General features: G+C 30.5%; 1 pseudogene; it reads left to right on the top strand.

Moving 5' to 3' along the window:
• Positions 1–5,879: 5,879 nt before the first annotated feature.
• Positions 5,880–9,286, top strand: LOC148203405 (disease resistance protein UNI-like; annotated as a pseudogene).
• The last annotated feature ends 1,608 nt before the right edge of the window (positions 9,287–10,894 follow it).

The following is a 10,894-nucleotide window of genomic DNA, read 5'->3' as shown; positions in this document are numbered from 1 at the left end:
CGAAGGATGCGTGTCACCAAATCTATATTTACTATTTTGCCAGATCCTTCCTTGCACCTTCCTCTCTCTAATATAAAGGGACAAAAGTGGCTATTCGACAGTTTTGGGTATAGAAATTAAATTTTATTTAACTTATATTTTTTTTAGAGAAACAGTTTGTTGAAAGGTTAAATATATATATATATATATATATATATGAAAAGGGAATTCTCTAAGTAAATTTATTTTAAAATTAAAATAATTATTTTATTAATAAGTGATTGTTTATTTAAATTTAATCATTTTTTTAATTTGTTATTTTTTTAAAATTAACCACTTTTTAGTTAAAAAATTGTCTACAAAATATATAAAAGTTACTTACAATAAATTTATAAAAAATATTTATATTTAATTTTATAATTATAATGATAATTTTATTGTTTTTTATTATAAAAATAAATAAACACACATACAAAAAAATAAACATATAGCATATATGTTTTCACTTATTTTTGTAAAATAATGTAAAACATCTACCTGTATGTGTAGTGTTTATAATTATGATATAACAATATGAGTTTTATAAATGATTTAATATAGCTTTCACAATGTTTTACGTAATACAGGAAAAAATAATGTATATTTAATTTTTTTTAAATATTTTGGATACATAAAATATATTTAAGTCTTTATTTAATTATAATAGTGGAAACACGTCATTTGACAAAACATTTACCCATTTTTTACTTATGATAATGAAAAATAAAGTAGTAATATCAAAATAACAAAAATGCTATTAAATTTTGAGAAAAAAGTATGTTCATAAAAAATAATTACAAAATAGAAAAATTTATAATTTTATTTATCAATAACTTTTATCATATATAATTAATTAAGATTAAAAAAACATAATTACAGTATTTAAAAGGTAAAATAACAAAATAAAATATACTAATGAGAAAAAAATCAATCATAAATTATGTACATTAAAATAATTAATGGTTACAAAACGTTTATATAACAAAGTTATTGTTTTTAGGAGACACGAAGTTATTGTTTTGTTTATATATTTACATTAAAATAATTATATATAACAAGTTAATCTAACATATGTTGATGCGTTTATATTTATATGTTAGGTTGAAGAGTATATATTATTGCATATTTGTCAATATTGTAAACTCATGGACAAACTCACATATGTTTAACAAAATTGAAAGACCAAAATTTTATATTATATTTAATGTTTGCTTTTGATGATTAAAAAATGAAGTAAAGCTTTTAATAAACTTAAATTTGTCATAGCATGTTTCTTATTTTAACCTTGTATTTAAATAAAGATGAATTTTAGATTTTGATGTCATTTAAATACATTGAAGTTTTTATCTTGTTGCAAATGTTTTATTTGGGTAATGATGGATTTGATAGCTTGAATATATTTAGTTGTTATGTGATCTTGAATGCAAAAGCCAATACTATGAGAAAAGTGTTTGACTGTCTTATTAAGCATTTGATGAGAAAAAACTTTATTTTTAATATTTACATTGTTGTGAAGTTTTTTCGTAAAAATAAAAGTTAGTTTTTCTCTCTATGATAGTTTTTCTTTATATTTTAAAAATCTCTTTATTTTATGTTAAATAATGTCCATGTTCCTTGTTCTAGATAGGTAGAGGATATATATTGTATATTGTATAATATGTATATTGTTCATTGAAAATACTCGTATAATAATACGTATATTGTAGTGAAACTTTTCAAGAGTTTTTTGGAAGAGAAATGTATGTAGTTCATATTGAGTGATGTTGCTCTCTTTATTTACTTTACATAGGACTTGTCAAAACCTCTGTGAATATTTTTTTAACAAATAAATGTTGCTCATTTGGTTGCATCCTCTCGCCTACAATGTGAAAAGCTTTGGAAAATATAATGAAAAGTGGATAATATGTTTAATAGACTTCATAGCGTATGTTAAGGCATAAACAATGTTTATATGATTGATTAGACACAAGTCAAAACGTGGACTGCAGTACCATAGTCTAATAATCCAACTTGAGAGATGAAACTTTCGTGAAGTTCGTAATGATGATAACTTTTAAATCAATTTCAAAGACAATGGTAACAAAATCCTTAATGTATGAGAATATTGATAGATTAACATGCATAAAGTATGAGAAAAAACTTGAAAATACGAGTAATATTCTTTTGTGGAGTATTCGTATCATGGCTATGGATGTTTCATTAAATAAAAAAACATGAATTTTTATAGGAAATTTATTAAAAAGGGTATAAGAAAAACTTTGACTAAAAAAATAATGTTCTTAATTTTGTCTATTGTAACTAACATTTCTTTCATATAAGTTTACTTATCAAACTTTCAACAATATTTCTCTCTAGAAAACTTCTATGCACCTCATTAGGTGGTTCCAATATAAACTTACACCATCATGTATTAAATGCTCAAAGCTTCACCAAAATCATCCTCATCCTTCCTCGTGGAAAAAAAGAGAATTACTCATTGCTAGTGTTTGGCAAGACAACACTTTGACGAGGAATAAAACAAGGAGGATAGTCACCTTGATCTAAACTTCATGTAAGACCCAAAAAAATTAAGTATCATAAAGGTGTTAAGCATTGACATTATTAATTAAAATCAGAAAAGATAAGTATTATAGAAGTGGAGTGTAACACAGATGGTTAGAACTCTTAATCATAGATCGATGGTCATGCGTTTAATCTCTGTTGTGTGCATAAAATACGTTTATTTATTTTAATTATGCTACTTATTGACGTAATGCAAAAATGACATTTCATGTCTAGCATTCAACGTTTACATTGAAAAAAATCAATTTTAAAAATGACTGGTGGTATTGTTGTAAATAATTCTCCTATTTAGATGTTGGAAATTCCCACATTCATACGTCATATTAACTCATATGTTGCAAACTTGGTTTCCAACCTTTGAATAACTCAAATGGTGTCTTTAAGACGACCTTGGTTGGGACTCAGTTTAATATATACACAGTCGTCTTTAATGCTTCAGTTCACAAGAATTGAGGAATTTTTTTATTACTCCTCATACATCTCACCATGTCCATTAAAGTCATGTTCCTTCTCTCTGTCACGTCATTCTGATATGGAGAACCAGGCATTGTGTATTGTGGCAACAATTCCATGTCTTTTAGGAAACTTCGCAAACGGACCAAGTGTTTGTCCATTCTCTGTGTTTCTACCATAATACTTTTCACCTCTATCTGATCTCACAACTTCACCTTTAAAAACTTTAAAGGCATCCAAAGCTTCATCCTCAGAATAAAGTAAGTAGAGATACATATAGCTTGAGTAATCGTCTATAAAGGTGATGAAGTATACTTGCATTCATCTCTGGACAACAAATAATTTCCAACAGATTTGAACTCCTCTTGGCATCAATTTTAGACTTGTTAGTTTGCTTACCCTTTATGCAATCCACACAAGTCTCAAAATTAGTAAAATCCAAAGTATTAGGTACTCCTTCATTTATTAATTGCTTAATTCTCTCAATGGAGATATGTCATGATCTTCAATGCCACATTGTTTTAAATCGAATATGGGTCCTTGCCTAGTTCCATTCCAACCGGCAATGACAACGAATACGGTGACATGAGAACTAGGCCAGGACCCAGGTTCAGTTTTGGATTGAAACGCTATAAGACATCCAAAAGATGCAAGTTTTTCTTACGAGGAAACTAGCAAAGGGAGAATGTGCTACTACGCTACCCAAAGACACGAGAAAAACTGCACCAAAACACAACGAAAACTCATTTTAATCGGTTCAAATGGAAGATAATCCATCAAAGACTAATTTAATCGGAGTAAAAGTAAGTTTAAACGGTTCAAAAGAGACAAAACACACCTGAAAATGCAATGTCGCGGAGAGAAAAGGCGAGAAGGAAGACAATGAAGTGCGCGTAACCGCATGTTCAATTTCTGTTTTAACAACAAACAAGACGTCAGACGCAAAGGGGACAGACGTCTATATGACGGAAAAAAAGAACTTTTCATCTACTTGTCATATATATACACGTCTGTTAGGAGGGGCACTGACGTCTATAACATTATAGACGTCGGGCCCCCTTAACAGACGTCTATGTGTCCAACTTATTTACGAAAATGCCACCGATCAATTATTTAGGTTGATTATTTTGTGGTTCGATGTCTACTAGATGACGTTAAAGACAAATTTTGTACTAGTGATTGGAAGGTATGTCAAGTGGGTGACGGGTTGACGGCTAGGCTGTCGATAAAAAAGAAGAAAAGGAAAAAAGAGCATTGAATGAAGACCGTGCATCACAGCTGGGCTGTGAATAAGAAGAGAAAAAGAGAACAATAATGAGTAGTAGTGTTGACGAAGACGAAGACGAAGACGAAGACGAAGACGAAGTGAGTGAATGAGTAAGATTATCCTCTGTGTTCCCTTGTTCATCTCGATATTCATTATTCTCTCTGAAAGGTAAGTAACTATGATCGGTTTAATTTCCAACAGGTTTCCTGTTCTTATCAATTTCTGCCCTTTCCTTTATTGCAGTACACAACTTCTTTCTCACCAACTCTTCTATCTTCTGTTCCATCTCTTGCTGGAATCTTCTATAGTTATCAACGACAGTATTTGAAAGAAGACGAGGTGAGCTTACCAATTTCTGCTCGTTTTCTATTTCCAATTCGTTTGGATCTCTCATCATTTAAGAGCCTTAAGGCCTTGTTCACTTGAGTGGATTTGAGGGAGAGTAATTGAGGGGATTTGAGAGGATTTGAAAATAATTTTTTTTGTTGATTATTTGAATGAATTTGGAGGTAAATGAGATTGGATTTGGAAGTAAATTTTTTTAATCTGTCACGTCAATCAAATCCTACACTAATTCTCACAATCTTTACTTCCAAATTCATTCTCACTTACCTCCAAATTGACTCAAATAAACAACAAAAAAATTTATTTTCAAATCCTCTCAAATTCCCTTAATTACTCTCCCTCAAATCCACTCAAGTGAACAAGGCCTAAGAGAAATTCCAACAATAGATTGATTCCTAACTTGAGCAATTCTGTTTAGTAGGTGTTTTTAATAAAATTAAGTTAACAACTGATTCCTAACTTTAGCAATTCTGTTTAATAGGTATTTTTAATAAAACTAATTTAACAAGTGAGTGTGACTCCTAAGAGCATATTAGCATATTTTATTATTTTTTGAATTATTCTTTTTATTTGTTGAAATTAAAATATAAACGTGAGTAATTTCATTTTCAATTTTTTTTTTCAGTGAAAAATGTTTTTCATTTCTAGTGTAATTTTCACATGTTTTTCTTCCTTTTTTTTATCCTCTTCTTCTACTTACTTTTTTTATCAAACACATGATAAATTTTTGTATCAATTACATTAAATAACCTTTAGTTGCGATTAACTATTCCCGAAGTATTTGTATTCAAAGTATTTTAAATTGATAAATTGGTAAGTTTTGCGTATCATTTGAGAAATTAACCTGTTTTTTTACTAATAAAAATTTGTACTTATTTTAGTCCACAACTATTATTAGACAACTTTATTGAGTGGTGGAAAATTTGTTTGCCATTTAAGTATATTCACATTTGAATTTGAATTTTTGCGTGGAGGAAGGCAAAACATTTTTTAAATAAATTTCATGCCGACAAAAAAAAATCCATGTCAGAATACAAAAAAGATAAAATAGTAGAAAATGTTATTTCATTTATAATTTTCTTTTAATTTTACTATAAGATTGTTTTTGGGCAATTTGAAAAACAAAACTAATCTTTTAATTTATAGTTGGTTTTTAATTGGATATAAAACTCATTTATTTTATCTTATATTTGTCTTATCAGGTTAATTAAGTTGAATCGAGTGAAGTGAATTGATGGACATTCTGAATGATTTTTTGTCTGGAGTTTTGAAAGACGTGGCGTGTGGAGCGGTTAATCAATTGCAATACTCATTTTGCTTTAATAGTTTTGTTAAAGAGCTTGAAAAAGAAGAAGACAACTTGATTGAAACGAGAAGGAATGTAGAAGATCGTGTCATACATGCTCGAAGACAAACCTTAAAGAGTGCTCAAGTTATTGATAAATGGTTGGAGAATGCAAACATTGATTCAGAAAATGTGAATCGTTTGCTGAGAGACAAATGCCAAAAAGAGTTGCTTTTTTGGATACTGTCCAAATTGGATTTGGCGATACCGTTTAGGAAAAAAGTTGGCAAACAAAAAAGCAGACCTTCAAAAGATCATTCAAGAAGGCAGACAATTTATACAACTTGAACGCATTGCCTCAATTCCTTCAAACACTTTCGATATTCTCACAGATAAATGTATGAACTTTGATAGTAGAAAATTTGCTTTTGAGCAAATAATGGAAGCACTGAAAGATGATGGGGTTGCCATGATTGGATTGTACGGGATGGGAGGTTGTGGTAAAACCACATTAGCAATGGAAGTTAAGAAGATAGCAGAAGCTGAGCATCTTTTTGACCCAGTTATTTTCGTGCCTGTGTCTAGTACAATAGAAGTTTCAAGGATTCAAGAAAAAATTGCAAGTTCATTGCAGTATACATTTCAAGAAAACCAAGAAATGGAAAGAGCACAACGCTTGTGCATGAGATTAACCCAGGAAAAAAAAATTCTTATGATTTTGGATGATGTATGGGAAAAGCTTGATTTTGGTCGCATAGGGATTCCCTCCTCTGAATACCATAAAGGCTGCAAGATTCTCATTACCACTAGATCAGAAGAAGTTTGTATTTTAATGGATTTTCAGAAAAAGATTTATCTGCCAATCTTAACTGATGAAGAAGCGTGGACTCTCTTCCAAAACAAAGAACTTATGTCTGAAGACACTCTTGAAAACATCAAGCATTTGGCAAAATCAATTTCAGAAGAATGTAAAGGATTGCCTGTTGCCATTGTAGCTGTTGCTAGTAGCTTGAAGGGAAAAGAAGAGGTGATATGGCGTGCTGCGTTGAATAAATTGAGAAGTTCTAAGCCGATCAATATTGGAAAAGGTTTGCGAGATCCCTATAAGTGTTTACAATTGAGCTACGATAATCTAGATGAAGAAGCTAAATCACTTTTCCTTTTGTGTTCTGTATTCCCCAAAGATTATGAGATTTCAGTGGAATGTTTAATAAGATGTGTAATAGGGTTAGGTGTGGCTGGAGAAGTTGACACATATGAAGAGGTAAGGATTGAAGTGATTGCGGCCAAAATGAAGCTTGTAAGTTCTTGTTTAATGATGGAGGCGGATCATGAATGTGTCAAAATGCATGACTTGGTTCGTGACGTAGCCCATTGGATAGCAAATAATGAAATAAGATCATCCAGTGTGAACCGAAAAAGGATGTAAGTTTAGAGCAAGGTTTAATAAGATATTTATGGTGCGAGAAATTTCCAAATGGTTTGGATTGTTCCAATCTTGAGTTTTTAACTATACAAACAAAATTGGAAGTATCGAATGGAATTTTTGAAAGAATGGGAAAAATTAGAGTTTTGGTTATTACCAATAAATGCGACTATGGGTTGCAGTTGTCAACAACGTCTTTCAAAGCATTGACAAATCTGCGTTGTCTAGTGCTTCGATATTGGAAATTGAGAGACATCTCATTTGTAAGAGACATGAAGAAACTTGAAAGTCTTTCGTTTCATCGTTGCTCATGGCCTTCATTCCTTGACTTGCAAACTGATATTGCAGTTACACCACTTACAAACTTGGTTGTTAGAGTTTCAAAGTTGTGACAGTAAAAGCAAGATTTTTGAAGAGATCAAAAGAATCCCATTTCTTGAAGAATTATACATTTTTAAACACACCTGGATGTATCACGAGGAAGAAAAGGTTAAATTATTCTTTAACTCGTTTAGTGTCCCCCAAACACTACAAAGGTATGGAATTATATTAGGATATGATTATTTTTATACTGAATATGTATGGCAAAAGTTTTCTTCTTATGAGAGAACTTTAGTACTTAATTATTTTGACATATCAAATGAGGTTATTAAAGGTTTGGCAAAAAAAGCAAGAGTTATCTGTAGCAAATATTAAAGAAGGTGCAAAAAATGTAATTCCTGATATATTTCAAATTGAAGAAGGCATGAATGAGTTGAAAGAACTCATGATTCGTGATTGTGAAGAGATAGTGTGTTTGGTTGACACTAGCAATCATTTGAGTAAGATGGAAAATCTCTTCTCCAAGTTGAATTTGACGAGGATAGTCAACATGAAACATCTAAAAGCTTTATGGCATGGTTGTCAACCTGCCAATGGGTGTTTTGAAAAATTAGAGAAGCTGTATATAGAAAATTGCCCACAGTTTACATCTCTCTTCACATATGTCATTGCTCAAGGTCTGACAGAGTTGAAAATATTACGCATATGCAATTGTGACATATTGGAGTATATAGTAGCTGATGATGGCAAAACAAAAAAGAGTGAAGATAAATTCACAATTGAACATTCTGTGCAATCCAGAATTTTCCAGAATCTTCAACAAGTGGAGGTACATAAATGTGGAAAATTAAAACATGTATTCTCGGCCAGTGTTACAGGAGGCCTAACTCAATTGAAAATGCTTGAGATTATAAACTGCAATATAGAACAAATAATTGAGGATGTTTTTCCACCAACACACCATGAAGAAACAAATGAAATTGTTGAGGAAGATGACCATCAACATTTTGAATCTAACCAATTTAGATTTTCGGCCAGAATCACTTCAATTCCATCAACACCCTCAGGTACCTTTTCCATATTGCATATCTCAAAAGAATGTTATTTTTTCTTCAAATTCAATAAAGTTTTTGGTGATAGAATTAAATATCATTATTAGCTGATTATTTGATGCTTGAGTTTGTGATTTTAGTTCGTCAAGATCAATCTATTGAAAACAATAATGAAACTCTTAATTGACTAACATTTTTGTTATTAATTATAATTGTTTTTCAGGATCGTTTTTTCTGTCTAGCCTTACACTTCTTAAGATATATTCATGTCCAATGTTAGGCTCACTGTTTACGACATACGTAACTAAGACCATGACTTCATTGGAAAAATTGAAGATATTTGACTGTCATGGTTTGAAGTATATAATAACTCCTACAAGAGTCAAAAGAAATAAAAAGAAAAACACGGCTGAAAATGAGCATGAATTTGAAAGTGATCTTTCAATGTTCTCAAGTTTGAAAAAGGTAAGTATCAAGAAATGTGAAAAATTGGAAGTAATATTTCCTAGTGTATGTTGAGATCCCTACCAGAGTTGAATCATCTAGAAGTAAGTGGATGCGAGGAATTAAGACAGATCATTGAAGAGGATTTGGAGGATAAAAGGTTGTCCAATATCGTTTCTCCAAAACCATGCTTCCCCAAACTAACATCATTGCTTATTCAAGAATGTCACAAGTTGAAATGTTTCACCTCTGTATTTGTATGCAATGATCTTTCCAACTTGAAGATTCTAATCATAAAGGGACCCACTGAACTACAAGAGTTTATTTCATGCGAATACGATGAGACAGGACCGAAGTTAAACTTCCACAACTGAAACTTATGTTTCTTTGTTCCACCTAAAGAAAATATGTACAAATTAACTATTTAATTCATATTTCAAACCAAATATTTGTAAAAAAAAATCACTAGTATTTTTAATTGTTTACACGTTAATTTCTTTTCCATTTTTTTTAATTGTGACAATATAATGATCATTCATGGAATATTGAACTTGCATTATTTTTTGTCCTTATACACTTGAGCTACAGTTTGGAAGACACTAAAATTTCTTCCTTGTATATTGAGTCACTGATGGATGAAATTAAGGAATTAGATAAAGTTTCTACAAGCAACAATTCCACTGAGTTGCCTTCTTCACAGGTCAGAACTAATCAACCTGTCCAACTTAACCTTGTGAATTTCAATCATAATAATAATTGCTTCACTAAAATTTGACAAACTTCATTTCATTTTTCTGAGACTCAATTCATTAATTGAAAAACAGTCTTTTCATATATAATTATTATTATTGTCAAAAAACTGACTTATTGAGATGCTCCTTTTCATATACTTTATCATATTTTCATATATAATTTCCAGTCATTTCTTCTCCAAACATGACTCAGGTATTTACATATTTTCTTTTAATCTTCTGAAAATGATACATTAGTAAACTACATGATGGTAGAAATTAAAACAACCACAACTAAACTTCACTTACTAATCAATCAACATAACTATTGGAAAAGCGTACTGATGAAATAGAGGCAAAAAACATTGAAAAAACCGACATCAGATAAACTTGCAATACCAACTTCTATTTTAGAGGTAAGAAGTTCATCTCAAACTTGTATGGTAACTCCCTTGCATAAAATACTTTTACTTGTAAACATGGTAATATACACAAATGTGGTACCAATACATGATGTACATTATGAAACAAATGTTTTTTAAAAGTTATAACTTTAATTATACAAAAACATTACTTTTCCATTCATGATGAATAGAATACTGAGGAAATAGGAAGAGAAAGGAGCAGAGGTGGACCTGCAACAGAGGGAGCTACAATTAAAACCTTTCCAATTGGTAGAGATAACATTAGCTTGGTTAATGGCGTTACAATTCACAAGTCAAGCGGTGCAAATATACTTCCACAAGATTCCCAGGTTGTTAAACAAGATAATGAGATGAATGAAGACAAGACAGAAACAGGACCATACAAAACTATCAAAATCCAAGAAGGGGTGAACTTGTTGGATAAAACAGAGGGAATAGGAATTGTTTCCCATATTGACGTTGTGATTACTCCAGGTTATTGCTCTTTTCTTGTCTCCTGTCCATCTTATATATATATATATATATATATATATATATATAATCGTTATTTAATCTTATTGCATAT

Source organism: Vigna umbellata, chromosome 2, assembly GCF_029865625.1.
Source record: "Vigna umbellata cultivar VRB3 chromosome 2, Vumbellata_1.0, whole genome shotgun sequence".
NCBI lineage: Eukaryota > Viridiplantae > Streptophyta > Magnoliopsida > Fabales > Fabaceae > Vigna > Vigna umbellata.
This window is presented reverse-complemented; position numbering and strand designations above follow the sequence as displayed.